We start from the raw sequence: 27,554 nt of genomic DNA on the forward strand, positions 1-27,554 counted from the left end.
AAACGTAACCTTTAGACCTTTAGACCCATTAGATCCCACTGACCTTTAGACCCTTTATGATCCTTTAAACCCTTAGATCCTTTAATCTGTTTACCTTTTTGACATTTAGACAGATTATATAGACCTCTTTAGACCTTTTAAGACCCATTCAATACTTTCAACACTTTCAACCCCTTTAGACCCATCCAACTGTTCGGCCCTATCCTTTCGATCCTTTAGACCCTTGAAACCCCTGAGACTGTTTGGACCCTAACTACTATTGAAATTATATCCCTTTACACCCCTTCGATTCCATCGCCTCTTTGGACCCCTTATGAGTCTTTAAACCCCTATGTATCCTTTAGACATTTAGATCATTTCAATCTTTTCATTCCTTTTAATCCTTTCAACACTTTCGACCCATTTAGACCCTTGAGATGTTTCGATCCTTGAGGGTCTAAAAGGGTTTGAAGGGTCCTTTCACTGGACAAAAACGAATGGAACGTTTTTCATCAATTCAGGACCCGATCATTCTGCACAGTTTTCACTGCACAAATACAATTGTATTATCAGGCCTTTCAGCTTCAGTGGGCCCATAAATTTCCATCGAATCGAACTGAAAATTAACTTTATCACCAAATGCACCCAAACTACTACAATCACCCTCCATCTGGAAATGATCGTCTATCCTACTTGGGACTATTCGTGAGATTTTCTGAGGGTAAGCACAGTGCAAGGTAGCTATAGGTAAAGCTAAGGGTCTTCGACTGTATTTATCGGGAGATAAATTATAAATCAAAAGAGGTGGTGTTAACTTGGTGCAGGAATTTATTGAAGCCTCATCTGGAAAAATGTGTACAGTCTTGATTGCCACATCTGAAGAAGGACAAAGGGTTCTGAGGATAGCTGGAATATATGGAGAGGGTGCAGTGCAGAGCAACTACATTGATTCTGGAGCTATCTCGGCTAAAATCTGAGGATCGACTGAAGGAAACGAGACTTTCTACATAAGAAAGGAGGCGATTACGATGGGATCTGATGGAGATTTTTAATATATTAAAGGGTGTAGAACACATATGTGGATAAGAGTTTTACAGAATGGACAGTGATGATCAACATGACCATAAGCCACATACTTATAATCAAGAAGAGGAGAGTCAGGATGGTAGTAAGGCAGGTCACTCAGAGTCATGAAAGCATGGAATGATTTCCCTGGAAAGGTAGTGGCAGAAGAAAAAGTAGATAGGTATAAATGGAAAAATATCTATCTATCAAGAAACCTCGAAGATAAAGGGGATGTTGGATATTGGTAGGACTTGCACATGGCTTAGGTTATAGATGGATGATTGTATACAGCACATGTAAAGTGATTCTGATGTCTGTGAGGGGGTCTCGTCAAAAGGTGATTATGCTGTCGGTGTTTGTTCACGATACAGCTCCCAATAAAAAGCAAAACTTTGAAAGACACACACAAACACAGCTTTAAAATCAGAGTGAAAATATATTATACACATACATAATGCATTATGACAGACAACATACAAAAACAAAATGAATACGTCTACAGTACAGTGCACGAGCATTTGCTCTGTGAGCCCATTGCGTGATACGGGGCATGATACCTTCTTTTCATGCTCCCATGCAGTGCATCGATGCATGGTTGTGGTATGTTCTTCCAAGCATCTCGTTGTACTTTCCACAATTCATCCAAGATTATTGGTTTCCATTTGTCTCTTTTTATACCCGAATAACTCCATATGGCCTCATTGATGTTCATATGAGGACTTTGTGCAGGCTAAGGCATTTTTGTGAGTGTTCCATAAACCTCGTTAAGTTCCAGGTCCTCTTTGCTTGGGGTCATTATCATGCTGAAAGATGAATCCTCACCCAATGAGAAGCGTTCCTGAGGGGATGCCATGATGGATCAGAACCTGCCTGTAACTGTCGGCAGTCAGTGTATCTTCGATTTTATATCAATCACCTACACCCTCGGCTCAGATCCAGTCCCACACTTGTATTGATCCACTCTCATGCTTCAATCTAGCTGTTATACACTGACTGTTATAATGCTCCCTGGTCAACCTTCGAACAAACCACAGTTGAATATTTCCAAAATGTTCAAACTATGACTCACCTGAGCACCTGATTCCACATTTGATCATCCCACTGTTTCATTCCTGCTGCTCATTTAAGCCTTTTTGGTTGGTTTCTTCTCACCAGCAAAGGCTTTTGGGTCGCCACTCATCCATTAAGACAACTTTGCATCAATATGCATCTCATTGGTCTTGAAGAAACGTTAACAGTCGTACTTTGAGCGAGGCCAATAACAAGAACTGTCCTGAATAGTTGGAAATATCATGTAATGAATATACCGGAGTACTTGACATCACTTTTCGAGAGATTGTGCTTCCTTGCTCTGCCAATTGTCTTGTCAACTGTACCAGTTTTGCACATCATACTCTAGATCTTGCATACAGCTCCTGAAACATGAAGTTGGGCTGCAATCAGTTGCTTTCACTAATGTGGACTTTCACTTCCATACACTCTTCATTTGTTTTTTTCCTTCCCAGAAGCCAGAGGATTGATTCACCACACATTCATCACAGTACATCGGTATCACCACCTACACATTCATGGTGTTTCTGCAGATTTAGCACTTCTCAATTGCTCTGGCATGACAACCAATCATTGCGTAACACTAGAACAGCACTCAGTAGAGTGCATAACTCTGCCAGGCTAAACAGTTTACGTTTTTTATCCTGCTGATAGGTAAGATCTGGATCCGGACCTGAACCAAAATCTAATTGGTTGTTCTTATCACATACCCAAATCATCCATCAAGTTTTGTCAAAACCCGTCCATAACTTTTTGAAATATCGTGATTATATACTGACATATATCCAGTATCTGATGGACCATACTCTGTTACAAAGCAGTTTCTTAACAAGGGTTATGCTGGGTGGTTTGCCATTGCTTTCCCATATACTGTATATAATATATGTGTATATATATATACATACACACACACACACACACACACACACACACACACACACACACACACACACACACACACACACACACACACACACACACACACACACACATACACACACATTGAAACGCAAAAGAAGCTTACCACCTTTTAAACCTTCAAATATCAAGAATAACACTGCGTGTCGTAAATGTGTGAACTTATTTGTAGACAATAGTGTCCTCACTGTCAGACAAAATCGTCATGGATGGTCACTTGAACCTTCAATGGTCTCTTCATAGCACAGCTGGTGAACAGCCGTTTTGACTGTCAGTGATTAGCCAAGGGGTACGGGATGATTTTAATGAGCTGCACGTGATATCTTGATATTGGCTTTAAAAAGGCCAGTGTAAAATGGGCATTTCAATCAACATGCCACGATTGTCAAGGGATCAACGGCAGTGTGCCTTGGGCATACTGCAAGGCGGATTGAGCTACCGTGAGGTGGCACGTCGCCTTGGCTGTTCACACCAGACGATATCGGCCCTGGTGGACAGCGACACCCTCCACAACTCTGCAGATGACAGACCTCCATCAGGGAGGCCAAGAGTCACCACTGCATGGCAGGACAGGCAGATGGTCCTAAGTCAGATGGCTTCAGACATTGAGGACTGAGTGGGACAGAATCCAGCAGCAATCCATCCAAAGAATGGTAGGCAGTATGCGTCGATGATGCACTGCCTGTATCCAAAACAATGGTGGCCACACACGCTATTGAAAAGGGTCTGACATTGCACCCTGTGCTGTTCTGTACTGTAGAACAAACTTATGAGATGGTGTATCTTGGTCAAAAATTTGACATGTCATCAATAAAATGCCAATGTTTCAATTAGCAATTGTTGGTTTGTTTTATTTTGAACTGTTACAATTTTATTACATTTCAAACAAGTGGTAAGTTTCTTTTGCGTTTCAGTATATATATATATATATATATATATATATATATATATATATATATATATATATATATATATATATATATATATATATATATATATATATATATATATACACACACACACACTCCACCAGTCTAAAAGTTTTAGAACAGACTCATTTTTCCAGTTTTTACTGAAATTTAAGCAGTTTAATGTTTCAATGTACTCTGAAATTAAAGCAGGGAAACAAGTAAACAATTGCAGGTAAAAAATAAATCATGGAATCGTTTTGTTGAACAAAATTTAATCTAAATTTTTGACTCATCAAAGTAGCCACTTTTTGCAGATATAACAGCCGAATATACTCGTGGCATTCTTTCTCCAATGGAAATCAAATATTGTTCAGAAAGTTCTTCCCAACACTGTTGCAGAAGTTCCCACAAATGTGTTGCACTTGTAGGTTGCTTTGCTTTCACCCTTCTGTCCAGTTCATCAGAAACCAGCTCGATGGAGTTTAAGTTTGGAGACTGTGCTGGCCATTCCATGATTTTAAGCCTACCGTCTTGTTCTTTTCTTCTGAGGTAGTTCTGACATAGCCTGGAGGTATGTTTTGGGTCGTTATCTTGCTGTAGGATGAACCCCTGACCAACTAGGTATAGAGCAGAGGGTATTGTATGGCGCTGCAAAATGCTGCGGTAGCCCTTTTGGTTCAGGTTTCCAGTCACTCTGTGCAAGTCGCCGACTTTGGATCCAGCAAAAGAGCCCCAGATCATCACGCTTCCTCCTCCACGTTTGACAGTTAGTGACACACAATGAGGAAACATCCTTTCGAATACTCGGCTATGAACAAAAACCCTGCGTGATGAACCGAAGATTTCAAATTTAGGCTCATCGGTCCATAAGATCGTTTTCCAGTTTTCAGTAGTCCACTGGCGGTGCTTCATGGCCCAGGGAAGCCTCTTTTTCTTATTTTGCCATCTTAGCAATGGCTTTCTTACTGCCACTCGACATGTCAAACCTGCAGCTCGAAGTATTTAGCTTAGCTTCGTACCACTTAGCTTCGTACCATTTCATGTTATTCACTGGAATTGAACTGTTTAAATTTCAGTAAAAATTGAAAAATGGGGGTGTTCTTTAACTTTTGAACAGTTGAGTATATATATATATATATATATATATATATATATATATATATATATATATATATATATATATATATATATATATATATATATATGTTATAAATAAGAAGGTAAACAATTTTCTTCTTGACATATGTTATGGGATGATAGTCTGTAAGAAGATAAACAACGTGAAATAAACTACTAATCTCACCTACGGAATTTTGAAGTGAGATTGTAGATTGCAGCTCTGAGAGAAAAGAAAACATTTATTTGACTGTGACATTCAAGGCAACTGCGACACCATTGTGAGATGTTCCAATTGGCATCCTGCAAAGTAAGTTATAGATAGCATTTAGACACAATGCCACACAAGTCAACTCCAGGATAAACAACAAAGGCAAAACGTTTTCGAGAGATAAGAAGTACATTATGAAGTATTTTTCTTTGCAATACTCTGCGAGGTTATTTGGCAGAAACAGTCGATGTAATCAAAGTAAAATGATTGTTGTCGATCGAATTGCCTGCATGCTGAGGCACAAAGGCTGCTGGATTACTATAGGCTAACAGACATTGAACGAAATGTTGGTCTGTGATTCCTTGTATGCTCAATCAATTGTGCAATTGGCACATCGACTTGATTATCTACAGAACCATTTTTTACTATTCAAGATCGAGGCTCATGGAAGAGTAAGGAATCCGGCAGTGAGACAAACATCAAAGGAATGAACTCACAGGAAAAGAGGAAAGCGATGAGGGGAAGAAACACTGAAGGTAGCAAATAAGATGATTAGGTTAGGAAAGGTTCATGGGGTAATAAAGATAATGGGTCAGAATTGACGATGGCATGATATAGTGGTACACTGCTTACTTGGAGTCCTGGAGGGAAGAGTGAGTCAGAACAGCTGCTGGAAGATGGTTCCATAGAGGCCAAACCACCTTCTCATTCCCTTGTTTCAGGTCTACTAGATGTGGCATAGATCACTATACGAGGTCCGTCTAAAAAGTAACGGGACTGACTTCACAGAAATTTTATTCCAAAAAATATATTGAAATCATTGCTTGTCGCCTTCAAAATAGTTTCCCTCCAATCTCACACATGTCCATCCTCTTCTTCCATGCTTCGCTGAACCCCCGGAAGGCTTCTTCTGGAATCCTCCAGAGCTCCATCGTCACAGCCCTTTTGATGACCTCCGCATAAGGAAATGGGGTCCCCTTGAACACCCCCTTGAGCTTGGGGAATAGGAAAAAAAATCACAAGGGGCAAACTCTGGCGAATACAGGGGTTGCTCCAGAGTTGGCACATATCTCTCCGCCAGAAACTGTCGGATGCTTAGGGCACTGTGAGCAGGGGCTTTGTCATGGTGGAGCACCCAGGCGTTGTTCTCCCACAGATCCCTCCTATTGTCCCGGACTGATCTCATGAGGCACCGGAAGATCTTCTTGTACACGTATTGATTCACTGTTTGACCCTGTGGGAGAAACTTGAAGTGGACGATGCCCTTGATGTCAAAAAATGTGATGAGCATCACCTTGACCTTCAACTTCAACATCCTTGCTTTCTTTGATCTTGGTGATGCCGGACTTTTCCACTGACGACTCTTCCGTTTGGTCTTGGGATCGTATTTGAATATCCACGATTCATTGCCAGTAATGACTCTCCCGAGCAGGTCTGGATAGTCCCAGAGGCGTTCAATAATGTCTTGACAGACAGTGACTCTTTGCTGTTTCTGGTCCTCAGACAACAGCTTGGGGACCATCTTTGCGCACACCTTGCGCATTGAGAGATTTTCAGTGATGATGCTCCAGACAGTGTCCTTGTTGATGGAAAGTTCCTCAGCAATCATCAACGATATGTGCACACCATCTGCTTCACACGCTCAATGTTGTCCGCCATTCTGCTTGTTGAAGGTCTTCCAGACTGTGGATCATCTTCAACCTCCTCCCGTGCCTCTTTGAACCTCTTGTGCCATTCAAATGCATGTGTACGTGACATCGTTTCTTCCCTGTAGACTTGCTGCAGCATTGCGAAGGATTCGGAAGGTGTTTTGCCAAGCTTGGCAAAAAACTTCAGATTGGCTCTCTGCTCAGGAATAGTAGCGCGACGACTCAGACTCGACAACGTGTAAAGCACGACCTGTAAAAAAATCACACAATGAGTGCAGTCAACAATCACCAATCATATATATTGCTGGAATGTTGTGAAAGACTGTGACGCAACCCGTTCATTCAAGTTGTGCAAGTGGAGCACACAGCAGGCTCATTCCCGTTACTTTTTAGACGGACTTCGTATTGTCGTGTCCAGGGGGTTAGTCCCTACCTGGACGGATAGGCGAACAGTTTTCCATTGGAGTCAAGCATGTGATCCTTGGAGATCATGGTGTGTGTGTGGGAAGGAAGGGCGGCAAGGACGGAGGCACATGAGTTTATACTCGAACCCACGACAAGTAGACAACACAAGCAACTTAAATGAATGCGGGAGTCCAATGAAAATAAATCAAATATTTACAATGGCAACAATTCAAAGTGTGATAATAAAAAAGGAATGTGAGGTCAAACTAGATCTAATTTTGAGGTGCCTCCACACAGACTTAAATACAGACAAGGAGACAGAGTAAATAAAAGAAAAATCTTCCCTTTTTCCCGGCACTTAGCTGTGTGTCCAGAGATGAATTTCTGAAGCTTGGGGTTCGCCAAACCGCGTCGTCACTGCACGGGAAAACGTGCCCAAAAATGGCGCCCAGCCGCTCTCTGGGTGGGAAATATACAGGAGGCAATTCAGGTGGTGATACTCAACATCAGGGCTCAGACACCACCATGCAGCTTCTTTCATTGATCGCACTTGCTGATGCCGCTCCTCTGTAGAATGGCGCCGACTCCTTCCCCGATGGCACAACAAGAGGCTTCGAGGAACGGTCTCACCCGACCCAGCCAACAGTCAATGGCCAGCATCTTGCTGCATCACGCGAGCCAATTCACCTCAGCATGAACATGAGAATCATGCAGCCTTCTTCACCGTGTCGAGGGGAAGCCAGCCATAATGCCCATCTCTTCCACCTGCCATCTTGCCTCACTCACTTCTGTCTTGCTCCTTCTTCGTGTCCCGTTCCTGAACCTAACTCTCTTCTCTCTCTCTGATGTCAAGCCCATTAATCATCCACTCCAGGGGCGTGGTTTGCTTGTTGTCATTCCTGGAGGTGGGGTTTCTTGCCTGCTTGGAAGTGCCACTCGGTTGTTGTTGTTTTAAGTACATGATCCGTTTTTATCGCCATCTTGGAAATGCAAAAACATAGGAAAAGGTCACGGGTGTAATCACAGACTGTGAATAATTATCGTGAAATCATACCTAATTAACACAGCACCACCCCCCCCCCCCCCCGTGTGGTGACACGCAACACTTAAGCTCACAGTTTCTCGACTAAATTTACATTGAGATGTCTCCTAAATGTCTACGGACCAAGCAACTCTCTACAATCCGACCTTTTCTATGAAATTCCTCCATCTACCGCACAAACAGAGCAATATGTATGTATATTTAGGATAGTGTACATTTATATACATGAACTATATATATATATATATATATATATATATATATATATATATATATATATATATATATATATATATATATATATACTGTAAATATGTATAATAGAAAAGCTCTTTCTAACCACTGACTGACTCACTGACTATTATAAAGATCGGTACTTTCCAGGTGACTGAGAAAGCTGAAATTTTGCATGCTAATGGACATCAAAGCTGGAATACCGGGAAAAATCACAGAATCATCGCAGAACATCCATAAATGAAAATATAAATAAAGGAAAGTAAATAAATAAATGAAAAATCAAATGCAGGTGAGCGACCTGAGACAATGGGGAAGCATGGCATACCCCACAATGTAAAAATAATCAACCAGCCAATTATTTTGAGGTTATTTTTGAAGGTTTCAAACTTTAATATCAGCCAGTGAGTCAGTCAGAGAGTAAGTCAGTCAGTCTCTGGTTAGAAAGAGCTTTATATATTTTTAATTATATATATATATATATATATATATATATATATATATATATATATATATATATATATATATATATATATATATATATGTGTGTGTGTGTGTGTGTGTGTGTGTGTGTGTGTGTGTATATATATATATATATATATATATATATATATATATATATATATATATATATATATATATATATATATATATATATATATATATATATATATAAATATATATATATATATATATATATATATATAGACAGTAGACTAGGCGTAAGTCGTCACCATCGGGACCGAGAAAAAATTGACGACTTAGAAATGTGACGACTTACGCATATCAGCGTATGCAAACATTCATGATGACTGTGGGGTGAAGGATGAAGTTGCGCATGGCCTGGACACGTATGTGTGAGAGCCGGCTATTGTACCAAAAGGAAAACGCAATCCTCAGGGCATAGGTGGGGTTCATTGGTGAGTTGGAAAGTGATCAAGCAAAGATGGAATTCATGAATCAGTTTAGCAAAAGTAAAGATAATGAACAACTGTAAGACAACTCATATACCATCGGTGATGGTATGGTGACAAATTACATGACACACAGTCATCGTGGTGATAATTACCACCCAATGCCTATGTGTGAGTGCGGTAATATTCTAAACAAGTCAATATAAAACCATGATCGGACTTCAACACTAAGCTCGATCGATCCTTTACTCCTTCGCGAAGTAATCCGTTATGTTTGACTGCCTCAAACTCTTGGGCATCTGGTGCATGAGAAAGGACTCAAACTGGTCATTGTATTCCCTGATGTTGCCTGGATAATCCTCCACCGAAAGACAGTATTGGCCTAATCGGCCGAAACCGAATATTTGGCTGAGCCGACATTTGCCGAAACCAGATGATGAGCGCATCATCGACATCTTCAAAGGACACACATTTCACGCGTTTCACACTTCCCACCGGCCTCGCGATCTTCTCCACTTGTCCAAATATCTTGCCCTTATTCTTCAAGATATCGTTCAATGTCTGCCGTTTGATGTCCAACTTCTCAGCTATGGCTGTTTTCTTCATCAGTGGGTTTGCCTCGCAAAACTGGATAATGTCGTATTTTTCTTTGTAGGTTTTAGTTGTAAGCTTACGCTTCGTCGCCATTGTCCTGCCTGCAGTGCGATCAACGTGTGTACGCAGTTATAAATAGCCTATCACTGATGGTGTAAACCATTGAGCGAGCATCACGATTCCATGAAATCGGGCTTCTCATGAGGCAGCAGTTCCGTGTGACGAGTTTGGAGTGGTAATTTACTTGAGTTTCCATTACGCGAGAACGAACAACATCTGACGACTTAGATGAAGTGACGACTTAGAGATGACGACTTACAGAGAGATGACCCTTTATTCAAAGGGATTTAACATGAGATAAATTCGAGACTTTTTGATGCTGCCGACTTAGGCGAAGTGACGAGTTACACGCTGCCGACTTACGCCTAGTCTACTGTATATACATATACACACAAGGTAGATGTGCTGACACGTTGTGTAATCACACGAACCACACTTCCCCATTGTTTCGGGTCACTCAACTGCATTTGATTTTTCATTAATTTATATTTTCATTTACATATGCTTTCCGAGGATCTGTAATTTCTTCCATTGTATCGGCTTCAACGTCCGGCACTTAAAATTTCCATGCTTCCCCATTGTCTCAGGTCTCTCACCTGCATTTTTTCAATTTTCTTCTTTTTTTTTCATTTATTTATATTTTCATTTATAGATGTTGTCTGATGATTCCGTGATTCTTTCCAGTGTTCCAGCTTTGATATCCATCAACCCACAAAATTTCAGCTTTCTACGTCAACCGAGAGGTACGGATCATTTATGTCAGTGAGTGAGTGAGTGAGTGAGTGAGTGAATCAGTGGTTAAGGCCCAGTCACACCTTGACGTTTTAGCCAGCTTTTGCCGATTTTTGGAAAATTTGTCTAAAATGCTGCTACACGTTGAATACGTTATGGGTAAGTTTTGATAACTTTGAGAGCACGCTGAAAAACACTGCCATATGTCGTAGTACGCTGGCTTTAAACGTTGTACTTTTCGGTTGTCCTCAAATTTTCCATGCTTGAAAGTTTAAGACTTATGCCAGCGTATGACTCGCACGTTCCGCATAACGCTGGCCATAAGTTGCAGGCACGTCACGCGATAGTTGACACACGTTACTTGTAAGTTACTCATAAGTCGAAACACATCGAGGTAATGTTTAGCGTACCCGAAACTTATTTCTAACCTACAAGTAACGTGTTGTACTCACGTTACGCGATCGGTGACACACATCGACACACGTTACTTGTAAGGTGCTCATAAGTCGAAACACATCAAGGTAATGGTTAGCGTCAGTGTTCCAGACTTCCTGGTTTTATTTTTTTTTCTTCCTTCCTTCGGTATGATGGTGATTTTGACACTCGATTTCTAGTGCGGTTATAATATAATATAATTAATAGGCTTCCGCTCAACGATTTAAATCATAACCGCACTGCACACTGAACACCGTCATACCGAAGAAAAAAAAAACGGGAGTCTGGAACACTGACGCGAACCATTACCTTGACGTGTTTCGACTTATGAGTACCTTTCAAGTAACGTGTGTCAATGTGTGTCAACGATCGCATATCGTGCGTACAACTTATTCCCATCACATGCGGAGCGTGTGTCATACGGCAAGTACGTCGTAAAATTTTCAACATGTTTAAAATTACAAGACGAGCTCCATTTAATACGACATATGATAGCGTACTTTAAGGCCCGGTCACACCTTGACGTTTTAGCCAACGTATGCCGATTTTTGAATTTTTTTTCTAAAACGCTGGCACACGTTGAATACGTTATGGATAAGTTTTGATAACATTGAGAGCACGCTGAAAAACACTGCCATACGTCGTTGTACGTTGGCTTTAAACGTTGTACTTTTTGGTTGTCCTCAAATTTTTTCATGCTTGAAATTTCACGACGTATGCCGGCGTATGACTCACACGTTCCGCTACGCTGGCCACAAGTTGTATGCACAGTCTGCGATCGTTGACAGACGTCAACACATGCTACTTGTAAGTTAATCATAAGTTGAGACACGCCGAGGTAATGTTTAGCGTACCCGAAACTTATTTCTAACCTATGATTAACGTGTTGTTGGCACGTTACGCGATCGTTGCCACACATCGACAGACGTTACTTTTAAGTTACTCATAGGCTGAAAGACGTCGGTATAATGGATCATCCTTGCGTCAGCGTCCACGGCCACGGCCAGGACACTTATTTGCAGCATTCTTCAAACTTTTCTTCGGCATGACGAGGATGTTCACACTTCGATGTCTAGCTTGGCTATGATTCCAATTGTCCATCGGCAGCGTCTATTTAAAATAGTCGAGTTTGAGCGTTTTAACACGTTCAGAAGAAACGCTTCAAATTTCCAAACCCCAGCGTCAAAAACAAAGGCGAGTGACAGCAATTTAAATCGTTCATTGTAAACAATGAAAATAGCTGAGTGGTACCGTTTAAAAGTCGTTGAGTGTAAAAAAAATCCAATTGTTGAGCGCAAGCGTCTACTTTCAATAGTGGAGTTGCAGCCATTTAAATCGTTGAGTTTATCATTTAAATCGTTAAATGCAAGGACAATCCATCATAACCCACACCCTCCCCCTCACACTCACCTACTACTGCCAACATGAACAAACTACTACTAATACTAATACTAATACTGATACTAATACTGATACTGTTACTGCTGACATGGACATCGACTCAAAAAGGACTCGAAAACACTGTTGGGTTCCCCTTTTATGAGCAGCATTTTTATATACCAATTCCCAAAACCGCTGGGAACACGTCTTTGTATGGCAGTTGTAAGCTAGAAACACGTTAATTTATTTTTTTTTGTCGACCGGAAGACGTCATTGGAATACGTCTACATATGTCGATGTGTGTTGGGACTACGTAAAGAATTGGTTCAAAGCACGTCAAACATAAGTTAGAAATAAGTTTCGCGTAAAAAAGACATTACCGTGACGTGTTTCGACTTATGAGTAGCTTATAAGTAGCCTTTGTGGACGTGTGTAAGCGTCCACATATTGTGTGTAAAACTTATCCCCATCGCATGCGGAACGTGTGTCATATGCCGAGTACGTCGTAAAATTTTGAACATGTTTAAAATTTCTTGACGTACTCTACTTACTACGACGTATGATAGCGTACTTTAGCGTTCTACTCATGTATACCAAACTTACTCATACCGTATTTGACGTGCCCCAACGTTTTAGACACATTTTTCTTAGGTCGGCATACGCTGGCAAGATCGCCAAGGTGTGACCGCGATGTTGACACTTCCATTTCTACGGCAGTTATGATTCGAATTGTTGTGCATCAGCCTTTTAATAGGCTACGTCACGACATTGTCGGCGATGCGTGCAACGCGCTATGCCGAAGTTAGACTATCGTTGGGCATCGGTTGTGTAGGCCGACAACAGGTTCAGCATTCGTTGGTATAAGTTATCTATAACACAACGAAACGTTCTGTGTCCGTTACCAATGCGTTATACATAAGACCAAGTCGCTATGAATACGTCCGAATCTTTAAAAAAAAAAAAACATCAAAAGTTCAACGTAAGCCAGCGTTTTACATACATTTTAATACGTTGCCATCGCTGGCTAAAACGTCAAGGTGTGACCGGGCCTTTAGCATTCTATTCACGCATACCAAACTTACCCATTCCGTATTCTACGTGCGCCAGCGTTTTAGATGCATTTTTCAGAGGTCGGCATACGCTGGCAAGATCGCCAAGGTGCGACTGCGATGTTGACACTTCCATTTCTGCGGCGGTTATGATTTGAATCGTTGTGCGGCAGCCTTTTCACAACCTACGCCACGTCATCGTCGGCGATGCGTGCAGCGCGCTATGCATAAGTTAGACTGTCGTTGGGCATAGGTTGTGAAGGCCGACAACAGGTTCAGCATTCGTTGATATAAGTTATCTATAACACAACGAAACGTTCTGTGTCCGTTTCTAATACGTTATGCATAAGACCAAGTCGTTATGAATACGTCCGAATCTTTAAAAGAAACATCAAAAGTTCAACGTCAGCCAGCGTTTTACATACATTTTAATACGTTACCATTGCTGGCTAAAACGTCAAGGTGTGACTGGGTCTTTAGAAAGAGCTTTATATATTAGATACCAGCAAATACCACCCGTCACTTCAGTGAAAGGAATACTGAGAGTTTTAGAGTTCTGGAGGACACACACTCACACACACACACACACACACACACACACACACACACACACACACACACACACACACACACACACACACACACACACACACACACACACACACTTATTACTGTAGATATTTACATTGAGGAAGCAGCAGGGCACAGATAGCATCACATATCAGATATTCCTGCACAATCTGTTAACAGTTGTTGTCCGCCACACGGCCGTATTGTCTCTGCCCTGCTGCACACCAGTTAGAGGTGGAATTGCAGTCAGACATGATAAATAACCAGAGATGGCCCTTCCAAACCCAAAGTGACATGATACCATCAGTAAGTCGGTTGGACTTCCTGACTTCATTTGCAGGGATGGCATGGACACTCCATATGTTAAATGCAACACAAAGGCTCCAAAAAAAATCCACCAAGATACAAACTTATAAACATATAAAGTACCTACCACTCATCTGTGGAGGATTGCACATCAAATAACACTCATTAAGCTCTTGCAAATCGTCACTGACAGCTACAAAAATCTGGGCCCCATGGCGACACAATTGGCCGAAGGCCAATCACACCTATATGGGTGTGGTTAATGGTGGAATATTATGCATGGAAAACAGAAAAACATTTTCAAGTCTGTCCACTTCAAGGTTAGTCTTCACATCCTTTGTGTTCCTTTGTTTATGTTCAACTGGCAGCTTTAACGATAGCATGTTTCATAGTGCAATCAAAATAAAATTCCCCAACATGTAAATTCTTCCTTTTTTAAAGTACAGAAACAAGTAATACAAATATTTTTTCAATGCAAAAGGATGGAGGGAAGGTCACATGAAATTATCATGTGAAACCAATCTTACATCTTTCTTTAAATAATGATTGTGCCTGCATTACATCTCTCTCCATTTGGGTTCACAATCCCCACAAAAACTCATGGATTGTGTGTGCGTGTGCATGTGTGTTATTCATTATATCTCCATATGTGGGTTTCAGAAGGTCAGAAAGTGGAACAGCGTCCTCCCAGGTCTTGAAGTATCCACCTCCGTTTCAGTAAGGGCGGTCACAAATCATGGACCAATTTGTGAAGTTTTCTTGTTCTCAAAGTTTTATTCCAAGGGCTATTTTGAGGATCGTCAGCGAGCCCCAGACAGCTTTGAACTGCAGTTCGTTTGTAGTGATATTCCCAAGGATGGATTTTAAGTTCTCTGTGAGGTTCTTCTTTATCATTGTCGTTGCTCCAATGATTAATGCTACAATTTTGGCATTCTTCAGCTTTCAAGATTTTTTCAATTCATTTTTGAGATCATGGTATTTGGTCATTTTCTTGATTTCTTCATTGTTTAGGCTAAAATCATTGGGTACTGACACCGCAATTAACAATGCCATATATTCGTTTTTGTGGCTCAGTAATATATCTGGTCACATTGCTTTTTCTATAGTCATGCTCGATGGGATCATTCAGTCATATGTGAGCGTCAATTCCTTGTTTTCAATGATTGCTTTTGCTTCAAGTTTCCATGAGATGTGCCTTTGTTTCCACGAGTTGTCCACCTTTTTGTGCCTTTGTGTGTACAGCTGTTTGGACATTTGAGTTTTCTTTACATCCCGATAGGAGGTGGTTCATACTTTCTGTTTCTGCTTTGCAGCCTACACCTATCCGATTGACTCAGTACCACCATACACCATTCGTGTAGTGTTCTTGGTCTTGGGCATTGATGGTGACTCTTTCTTCATCCAAATTGAGCTGTCCTCTTCTTAGTCATTCAAAAGAGCCTTGATTGTCTATGCCCAATGTGTCCAACTCTTTAAAAAAAAAAATCTTCCTGCTCTTTTGTCGTTGTCGGTGTATATCTGTTGATATTTCATTTTATATTTTTCTTTTGTCTTTTTTGCAATCATTGGGGCTGTATTTGTTGCTGTTTCAGTTTCATGTGTGATGTATTCAATGCACTTTTGTCTTTGGAAATGTTTTGCTGGCAGCTTTAACAACAGGTGTGTGTGTGTGTGTGTGTGTGTGTGTGTGTGTGTGTGTGTGTGTGTGTGTGTGTGTGTGTGTGTGTGTGTGTGTGTGTGTGTGTGTGTGTGTGTGTGTGTGTGTACAATTTAATATTTCACTGGTAAAGTTAATGAATGGAAACAATCAACCTATACTCTCATTGCAAATGGATGCAGAAATTTACAGGCAACAATCATTATTCAAACAAAGGTGTGGACATGGTTCCACAAGATAATTTCTTGTGACCTATAATATTAACGGTATAATAATGTCAAAGATAAACATATAAAAACAGTTTGGGGCCATAAACATACCCTGAGGGAAATGGAACAGTTAGGGTAACAGAGTAACATTTTAAAATATCAGAAAAGTGGTAGAGGTGAAAATAGATAAAAGGAGGGTTGGGAAAGTGCGGAGCAGAACAACAAAAAGGAGAAGACATTTTGGTGACCAAGTAAAAAAGACATAAAATGTCATAGCCCCCGTTGTTTTAGTAATTTTGCTGTTCGAAGTTAAAGGGCTCGCTCATATTTACGTACAACTAAAATGGCTGCTAGTCTACCATTTGGCTGTCTTTAATGTTATCGCAAAATAAAGTGCACGTGTATGCCATCATGTACTGTGCTTTTGCCAAGTTTGAACAGTCAGACCATGCATGTCTGAGAAATGGTTTGGGACACATGCAAGTAACAAAATGGCTGCCAGTGGACCATCTTGGATCTGTTGTCGAAAAGAAAGAATGACATGCATATGTAAGACATCATTCCCTATCCGTGTGCCTACTTTGAATAACATTGGTAAATGCATGTCCGAGAAATGGTTGAGGATGTGTTCAACATCGGGTTTTTTTTTTACAACTAAAATGGCCGTTAGTCGGCCATCTTGGATCTGATCTCCAAAAAAAACCCAGATGTATATCATATGTAGACCATCATTCCTTATCTGTGTGCCAAGTTTGAACAAGATTGGTAAATGCATGTCCCAGAAATGGTTGAGGACATGTCCGACACCAGGTTTTTTATTTACAGCTAAAATGGCTGCCAGTCGGCCATCTTTGATCGCATTGTCAAACAAAATTATGGGCATATGTACACCATCATGTGCTGTCTTTGTGCCAAGTACAAATGAAATCAGTCCATACATGTTCGAGATATGGTTGCGGATGCATGCACACATGGACATAAAAATCTAGACCAAATCCATAAGCCCCCGTTTCGTACTAAGTCCAATGAGGGCAAATAATGGTGAGGGAGGGAGAGGGATGTTTGGGGTTGGGGGAGTATAATTTAAGCAATGAAATGAAATTCGATTCTGTAGCATGCTTACTTACAGAGCCTATGAGTTTGAACATTTCACACTTATTGTGTACAAAAAAAATTGTGGTGCTTACAAAAGTGCTCCATGTTTTAACCACGGGATGTATTTCAAACAGGACTAAGCAAGACACCAGTTCAGAGGAAATAGTAGGTGGTAGAATGTCTGGTAAGATGGAACACTTGCTTTTGGGTTGTCTAGTACGAGTTCGATTCCTGACCTGATGATAAACTGTCAGGTTGGTATTTTGCAGGCAGGGTCTTACAACACAAAGTGCACTCACTGTCCCTCGGATAGACATCAAGCTGGTTATCTGGTCCGCTCGCATTACTTGGCCTGGTGGACGTCAAAGATCCCACGGTATCTTTATCAAAAGAGTAGATGAGTTATTACCGGCACCCTGAGCAAATTCCTAAAGAAACCTCCATGGGGCACTGCATCAGCAGTGTAGTCACCATCTCGAAAGAATGGTACCTGTGGATTGAACTCGATTGACTCCTCGTTCAATATTCCGACAATGCGCAGGTTAATACTTTTGATGTCTGTGAAGAAAATACAGTATTGTGTTGAGGTATTATCATTCAAGTGCATTTTTACCAGCTGAATCAGTTGTTTTGCAAACATATGTTGCTCATACATTTCCAAGCCATAAAGATAGCTTTCGAAGAGAAACAGTGACCTCAGCATTTAAAGTCCATCAAAGTGGGACATGAATACAAGCTTTGCATAAAACATGGACTTCCAACATCAATACAACTTCAAGCAGGAAGCAACTCAATGGTTTAACATCACTGATAGATAAACTTGAAGTTGACAGAAAGCAAAGGACACATTATCATGAAGAAAGGATGTGTCTACGTTTCATGTGAAGTTAAAGAAATACTGGAACTGAGCCGCAAACAAATGCTTCTTGGACTACAGGATTACCACCTCAAGTAACTCAAGATTCAACTTTGGAGGGATCATCTCCTGTCGGCTACATGAGTAAGCAGGATAGCTTGGAAGTAGCACATTCACTTTTGAGCTTTATAGTCTGGCTTTGATTCCTGACTTACTATAAGCTGTCACTCTGGTGCATCACGGACAGGGCACTGCATTGTTTCGTCCAGTACAATTCTGTAAGACATGATTCGGAATGTACCATCTGCTAGCAATCGATAATGGACATTAAATATCCCACCATCTTTCACAAGAGTAGACTAATGTGTGCCAGAACCCTGGCCAAATAGCAAATTCCTGCCCTGATCTTTTACTGGGAAAGGCAACGGCAAACCACCTGGTGTATTCATTGCCACGAGACTGCTTCGGCAGCACCGACGTGCGCATGAACATCAGGAATGAAAGGTCAAAACATACTTCATTGCCTTCAATCATTACTATGGAATCGTTATGATAACGTCTACGATTTGCTTCCATGAAGCATTCATAAAACTCCTTTAAAGACATTAAAATGTCTTGTGTGGATATGTTTCTTAATAAATACAGACATTCAAAGAAAAAAAAAATTGTAAATGACAATTGTTTGTTGTGAAAAAGGTCATTTGTCGACAATGATTCTCTCTTATAGATCAGAGGGGGTATTATCTTTACAGTAGATGTGAAACATCACGACCTGAAAACCCAAACAAATCCAGTAATTAACAGGACACAAGAAAAGCCAATTATATATTTTTTTAAAGCCACTTGCCCCCCCCCCCCAAAAACCGAGCCATATCACCAACAGCACATCATTTACAACAACAGAACACCTGCACTCGTAAGCCCCTTACAAGCCGAGAACAGCCTTCAACTGGAGCAACACCATTAATTACATGGTTCAGAAGAATCACACGCACAGCACGTGATGCGGTTAAAGAGGAACTGGGAGCTGTGTTTTTCACTGTATATCATGTTGGACTGATTTTAAAACTTTTGCATCAAATTGAATTGCCTCTTGCCAATGATCTGCCTCGAAACGCAATAAAATTGAAATGACAATCGTACTGGATATGAATACGCGTGGAACTTTTATCATACGGCGGTATAATTTGAGAAGTATTTGTTTGTATGTTTTACTTGTCTGCGCTCCTGAACTGCTGGACGGAACGAGTTGAAAACTGATGGTTGTACTGGTGGTGTGACGGGAAGGTTTTAGTCTGTAAAAATAATACATAGCCCCTGGGGTTCAGGGTCGGGGAAGGATGCCAAATGGTCTCCCCAGAAAGGTCATGGTAGCAGAAAGAGTAGATAAGTTTAAATTGGCATGAGATAGGTACCTACTGTAGATGCACTGGAGATAAAGGGGTGCATGGATATTGGTAGGCCTTGTCAGTCGTTTGCATTTAGATGGGTGATAGTATGTGGTGTCGGTGAAGCACACGCATTATGGGCTGAATTGCCTCCTCCTGCACCAAGGTTCTTATTATCCCTTGTCAATGTGCGCGTCGTCCATCGGAAAGACGTGCTGGAGTTACCTGTCTGCCAGCACTGGTCGTTGGTGGACGTTAAAGATCCTACGGTGTTATTAGCAAAGGGGGATCGCCATTACTTTGAACAAATTACAAAATCTTGCCTAAACCGTGGGTAACCAGGAGTCTAGTTTTCTTAGATATTCCTCGACACCAAGTTACACTGCTTGCTCGCTCACAGTGTGGTTGCTAGGTGGGCAGCGGCTTCTCCACTTATAAACAAGTTTACGTCACATGTGAATGCCTTCTGCAACGAAAGGGCATTCGTTATTATTATTTTTTATTATTCCATCTTTCTCCTGCATGAAATGCTTGTACGGCTACCACATGAATGAGCCTGAGACACAAGGAACTGTTCCAACAACATAGTGGAAAATGAAATTATTATTAAAAACAACATGACAGTGCCCTTTTAAAAAGCATGATTCCCAAAGATGGGAAATTTTGCTGAAACCAGTGAACAAGCCACTGAGACTTCAATAGAGTCTTCATTTTAAAATTTCAAAACAAAAAAACAGAAGGTAATATGAAAGCAACACCAACAAAAGTAGGAACATTTAATAATGCACAAATATTGGACATAAACCAAAACCGACACAGTTACCTAATCAGCGTCAATTCTAAATTCCATTTGATAAGAGAGGATGGCATCTGCGTAGGTGTTAAGTACCAGCCAATTTTATGGAACAATCTCAACCGGTGCAGTGTTTGTCACTGCCAATGTCACATCCACGTTTCAAGGCTTCACACTAATAACTGCTGCTGACAACAAGGCAGTGGTTGTAACGTTCTGTCGGCGAGATTTTTTACTGTCAAGTCTTTTCTCAAGGACGAAATATCTGGAAGTCAAATGCATGGCAGCGCTATTTGTGGAAGATTTCATCGACAATCTGTTTGTGTTCTTTCTGCAAACATCATATATTAAGGCAACATTAAGATTTCCTTACAAATGAATGTTTTCTTCTTCGATTTCATCTCTCAATCAACATGACAGTGTTGTCATCTCTCAATCAATGCCCGAATAAAAGCAGCACATTGGTGCTCACAGACAGGGTGTTGCATCACAGAGTTAGCTCATTCTGGCATGGACCTTCCATCCATCTCTCCGTGAGGACCATACTCTGTGTAGTGCATTGGTGCTGCCTAAGCAGTCTCCTTCGCTCTTCGGTACAATCCTGGATGGGTTGCCACTCAGACAAAGGATACCAGCAAGCTGGCACTCATTTTGCTGACCTCAGGAGGATGACAGGCAGAGTCAACCCCACCTGGTATTAATTCAACGGATGATTAATTTTAATTCCAAAACAATTAATGTTGTTTGTGTCCTTTATAACGTCCTCAAAAACAGTGCGTTTCCTGTTTGGAATTATTTTCAATTTTGTTTGACTGCCAGACAGAAAGACAGAGTAAAAAAAAAAAATCTCTCTCCTCTCTGCGCTTGTGCGATCGGGACGAATTCCAAGCCGAAGTACTTCAAAACTACAGGTTTGTTTTCTGATTCATTTTCAAAATATAACATTCAATTGACATGAAGTTGTTACTTGATCATAAACCATTATTGATCATAAACCGATGTTTGAAGACAGAAGGACAGACAGACAGAAGTGAACCAATTGCTTAACCCTAGTTTTCACTTCACATGCGAGATATAATTAATATCCATAACCTATTCCTCACACCTGCAGTTAAACTAACAAGTCTATATTTCTTTAATTTCTCTCTCAATCAATCAAATCGTTTCCTTTTCTTGCACTTTTATTCCCTCTCACAAGAGAATCGTCTTTACAACTTCCACTAGTGAACCTTGCTAACCTTTGCTTTCGGGCCTAGGAACTGATGTGAAAGAGTGCAAAGGCAACTATGAGTAAAATAATGAAAGCACCTGCATACTTTCGGAGGATGAGTACCATTGGTATCAATGGCGAAAGAGAATAGGAGGGGCTCTTGTTCTATGATAGCCATCAGGTTTACCAGTCTGCTGCATTGTATTTGGAAATATTTGCTCAGTTTGGTGTTGCAGTATGGTGTTCATGCACTCAACGGGCGTATTAGCCGTAAACCCAATTTATTGGCCAACAGCTGTATCCAATGTTCTTTCCGAGTTCCCAGTTATCTTGGTTCTGGCTTGCCTTGGGATATCTGGCTCTTTGGATGAGAGGAAGATGTCTATCAACCCCAGCAATTCAATTGTCATCAGATATCACTTTTCTCTAACTCCATTATGCCTCACCATAATGTTTTGGTTAGTTCTGGTCAATTTGCTTGCAATACTTTCCTTTTGTCTCCACAACATAGTGGGAAACATTAAAACACATACGAGAGATTCGGGTGATTTCCGAAGATATTGCTCAAGCAATTAGTGCGTCCCAATGCTCATACCATCAAGCTTTCTTGTTTGTTCTTTTTACACTTTCTCGTATCGAAATACCCAACGAATGAAATGCATTTCTTAATTTTTTTTTTTTTTGTGTTCCTGACTATTCTTGACTTTACAGTAATACGTTTACTTAAGACCACCCCTTCACCCTTCTCACACCACCCATGCCCCCACTCACATTCTCCCTTCCCCTATCTCTCACTTCAAAGCTCGGCTGCTGTGAATTACAGACCATTATTCCAATTATGTAAAATACGAGCTGATTACAAAACTGTTATACACTGTATATATGTATATATATTTTTGTATACCTTGTCGAGACTCACGGAAGAGTTAATACTCAAACACTGAACGGATCAAGACACAACAGGACAAAAGGAATGGTTGAGTGAGGGTGGGAACACCAACAGCAGAGTTGAAGGCCAAGATAGAGGCAGACTTGGACAAACTATGGGTGTGAGGAGGAATGGGGGGCAGTAGAGGATGCATGGCGTGGATGAGCTGGATATAGAAGGAAACTCTCAGGAGGGAAAACTGGAAAATAATTCCATCCCCACAAGGTCTCTAGACAATGTGACCTTTGCTTGCCTTTAGTTTTTTTTTCTACTTTTGTTTCTGTTGTATTTTTCTGTCTTCACTTATTTATTAATTTATTTTTCCATTTAGATTTCATTTTTTTTTGCCTTTTCTTCCTTCTAACTTCTGCCATTGGAGGTTTTTTTTTATGCTTTCAGCATTGTTACGTCCATGGTGTTATCTGGTATTAAAGTCAGGCTTCCACTTTTTATTTTGACCCTTTTGTTCTGCTGATAAATCAATTCAAGAGGAAACATTCCTGTTCAGGGCTGGTGCTGTAAACTTGGATAAATCCCATGACCATCTTAAAGTGCACCTTTTTAGTAGTGGTCCATGGAAACGCCTTGCTTTCTAACTTCAGGATGGGAGTATTTAACCTCTTGGTCAGTGAAAAGAAAATAGGGAGAAGGAAGGAAAGGGACAATTTGGGATCATGACATGCTTGACACACACACACAAGATTGAACTTAATTCTTGCCATATGGATGTGGTGACTTGCATCGGACACCAAATGAGATACCTTGCATCACATCAAAATGATAATCAAGGATGTCGATCTCATAATCCAATCTCAAGCATGAGTTAAACCTCTACAGGAAGGTATAAAAGTAATGTACCACACTGTGTAGTCTGTCTTATCAATAATGGTCATATCAGGTTAGAGAGGAAGGAGATCAGGCATGGAAATGGATTTGAGTATCTGGGAGGAACAACGACTGGGGATGGTAAGTTGGAGGCAGAGGTGCAGAGGAGGATTCAGGTGGGTGTGAATGCATGGAGGAGGGTGGAGGGAGTAATGGCACACAGAAAGACATCAAGGAAATTGAAAGACAATGTTCTAATGTTGTGTGTAATGCTGGCCGACCTTTATGGTCTGGAGATGGTGGCACTGACATAGAGACAACAACAGAGGCTGCAGATTTGCGAGAACAACTGGGTCAGGAGGATTGCGGGAGTGAAGAGGGTGGATAGAATGAGGATTGATGACTGAGGGAGGAGATTGGAGTGCAGATTAGTTTGACGGGGAGAGTAGAAAATGCCGGCTGAGTTGGGCTGGGCACTTGGTGTGGATGGGGGAAGAGAAAATAGCAAAGAGAGCGGATAGATTGAGGAAGCAAGGTGGGAGGAAAAGAGGTCGACCGCAGTTGAGATGGAAGGATTGTGTGAGGAGAGATATCCATAAGGTAGGGGTGGATGGAGAATGGAGAGAGTTGGCTGAGGACAAAGGGAAGTGGGGGAATATCGTGGTTGAGTCAAGGCAGAAGCTTGGTGCCATGGGATCTCACCCCTTTGATGGGGAAGAGGAGGAGATCAAGCAAAGTCTACCCCAACCAAGCAAGTTATGCAGGAAATGACGTCAATTATGCTCAAAGCAGTCTGAATAAAACCAAGATGGCAGCCAACAGTCACAGCTCGGTGGTATCAAACAGAGGTGCATCATTGATTTTCCTTGTGAACAAGAACATATGAGCTGAAATTCTCAGGATAGTATCTTCACAATCTCATGGTACATGCCTTTCAGGAAGTCATGTGTTTAGATGGTGCAGTCAGTTGAAAATGGAAGACATTTGTTATTTATGAGACATGTTTGATATCATTGGGGAGGTGGGAGGCAGAAATGGCTGTGAAGACAAGGATAAAAGTAGCTTGAAATGTATGGAAAGAGTTAGGAGGTATCCAAACAAAGACTATGTGACATGGGCAGTAAAGGTTAAGAGTGCATTTAGCCTGTGTAAGGACTGCCTGATTGTATGGGAGTGAGAATTGTCCCATGAAGATGTAAGAAGAAAGAAGAATTTCAAAACTTGTCTCCCTCCTATAAAACCTGGTGACGTCAAGTCTGTCTAGTGCGTTTGCTCATCCTCCACCCCTTTCCTCACTTAAAATGGAACCACAGCAAAGTCCAGTCGTGAGAAGGTCGAATGCCTCAATTCTGTGTTTGTTTCCAAATCTTCTATCCCTAACCCCTCTCTCTTTGTACCCACCCTTCCCAGTCATACCCAACTGCTCCAGGACACTGCGTCTTTTGCAACTGAGAAGGTGGAGAAGTTCCTGGTAAAGTAAGGTAGGGGTGAACAGCTTCTACTCTACAAACCCTTCCATGACTCTGACTCTGCAACTGGATTGGATGGAATCCGCTCATGTGTCCTAAAAACATGCTCTGCTGCTGTTGCACTTCCTCTCTCTGCACTTTTCACCCTGTCATTTACCGGAGGTCCTCTTCCATCTGCTTAGAAATCAGCCAACATCACAGCACCACATAAAAAGGTGGAAAAACAAATCCCCTTAATTGCAGACCCATTAGCTTACTTCCAATTATCAGCAAGGTCATAGAATCCATCATCACAGTTGACATAAAATCATTCCTTTTCTCCAACAGCCTCATCTCAGATCATCAATTCGGATTCAGACCTGATTACTCTACTATGGACATGCTGGTTCTACTCTCACAACAATGGTGTAGGCCCTCAATATCAGACATGAGACCAGGGAAGTGTCTCAAGCTTTTGATTTAGTTTGGCATCCCACATTGCTCTACAAGCTGTCTGCTAATGGAATTCACAGCCAACTTTACTCTTTAACACTTGGAATATGTCTTTTAACCCTGAGAAATACCACACACTCATTCTCTCTCTTGGAAAGGATCATACCACAAACCCTCCCATCCACTATCTCAACAACCCTCTTGAAGAAGTTCAGTCCCTCAAACTCTTGGCTCTCAGCCATGATCTCTCTTGGGCAAACCATATTTCAAAGTTGGCCTCCAAAGCCAGATGCTGACTGGGCATCCACCGTAGTGCAAAGTCCGTCCTTGTAACACCTGAGCTCCTATCCATGCACAAGACTTTATTTAATCCACAGCTTGATGAAGTACTGCTCTCCCCCTCTGGGCTGGTCTTTGATGGTCTTGGAGGCCACGGCCACATAGCCCATATTACTTCCTGCACAAAGTTGTATCTGTACCCCACGTATGGAGTTTGTAGCTTTAAAGATATGCCCCCCTGCCTCACATCTTGCTCAGCTTGACCTTGTGTAAACCAAGGCCTTCAAGATCATTGGAATCTCCCGCGATGAAGCTAAGTTTATGGGCTTACTACTTCACCGTCGCAGACAGGTCGGTGGTCTCTGTGCTCTACCACCTCCTTTCCGATCTGGCAACCTCTGCTCTTTCCATGCTTTGTCCCCTCCTGCCCTCCACCCCCAAGTTTCTGCAGTGCTCACACGGTCTACCATCAATCCCCTTCTGGTGAACTTACCTAAATCAAGGATCACTGCTCACCTACACTCATACATTCCTCTTTTTCCCCCTCCTGTCGAACAAACTTCCACATTCTCTTCAATCTCATCCTTCTCTCCAGGTCTTAAAGACAGCAGTTCACCTCCATCTCAGATCGTCCCCAATCCAAAACCATGATCATGTCTACCTTCATTAGCCCCTCCCCCACCCCACCCCAATGCCCCCTCCTTCCAAATTTCCAGTTTCCCCTCCTTGGAGTTTCCTTCTTTATCAATATTGTCTACCCTATGCATACGCTCCTGCCCCTCATTCCTCCCCACACCCATTGTTTGTCCATGTCTCCCTCTATATTGGCCTTCAACTCTGCTGTTGGTGTTTCCCCCCTCTCTCTACTCTTCCTTTTGTGTCCGTCTCCACTGTTCCTTTTTCATCCTGTGACATCCTGATCCATTCAGTGTACAAGCTCTTTCATGAGCCTCAAGTATGTCAAAAAAGAAGAAAAAAAAAGTGCTATGCCATTGAGGGGACAAATAAGTAGGTATAGCATGGAAACACCATGAAGGTTCATCAACCTCATTGTACATTCCTCATTTCTAGGATAATAAAGGTCGACATCAACCTTGAACTATCTTCATAGATGGCCCCGAAGGGAAATCCTAACAGTTGAAATTTCACACATTAAGTTTAGGCCAATTGTAATTCATTTCAATTAATTGAGCCGACATGCCAACATACAGAAACTGTCCAGACATTGGGCTGAAAACAATGTCAGTAATGCATCACATTTGAAATTGGTAACACAATCATTTGGTTGGAAGCTTATATTACACAATACTCTTTGTATGCCTTGCATTCTATTCAAGTTTAACATAGAGTTGCAGCCGAGGCCTTCAAAATCTGCATAAACATGGCATTTGAAACATGGCAAAATTTGTTTTCTGAGGCCTAAACTCTGTTGCGCTCGATTGACCTCGCAGTGCATAACCTGCTGTGGGCTGCTTTTGTTCTGTATCATTATCTTAGCTCATTCAAGAAGTGAACAAAAGTAGAGATACGCAGTCATGGGAAATGCACAATACTTGCTCACCTTCCCAAATATCTCCAGGCAGTTTGTAGTTGCAGCACAATTTGGTTCTATTAATTTTCATGGTGAATTTTACAACTCTCTTCAGGTCAAGGCAGGTAAAATGCTACCACCTTCCTTTGCGGAAAGAGGTCTCTGAGAAATCAATGACCCATGACTCGATTCGAGGCAAAGTGGCAAGTAATGTCGGCTTGGAATATTCAAACTCTTGAGTGTGCTTTGCTTGAATTCGAGT

At 41.3% G+C, this 27,554-nt stretch overlaps 1 long non-coding RNA gene across 1 annotated transcript; it reads right to left on the reverse strand.

Annotated features, from left to right (window-relative positions):
- On the reverse strand, positions 1–27,554 carry LOC147019621 (uncharacterized). Its single transcript, XR_015061466.1, has 7 exons — positions 27,323–27,554; positions 7,855–8,284; positions 7,333–7,763; positions 5,884–7,149; positions 5,227–5,342; positions 2,114–2,459; positions 1–1,882 (listed from the first exon to the last, which is right to left on the reverse strand). It is a non-coding gene; the product is annotated as an uncharacterized LOC147019621 (long non-coding RNA).

Source organism: Eptatretus burgeri, chromosome 9 (genome assembly GCF_056783735.1).
Source record: "Eptatretus burgeri isolate ZD-2024b chromosome 9, Ebu_testis_v1, whole genome shotgun sequence".
In the NCBI taxonomy this organism is placed as follows: Eukaryota; Metazoa; Chordata; class Myxini; order Myxiniformes; family Myxinidae; genus Eptatretus; species Eptatretus burgeri.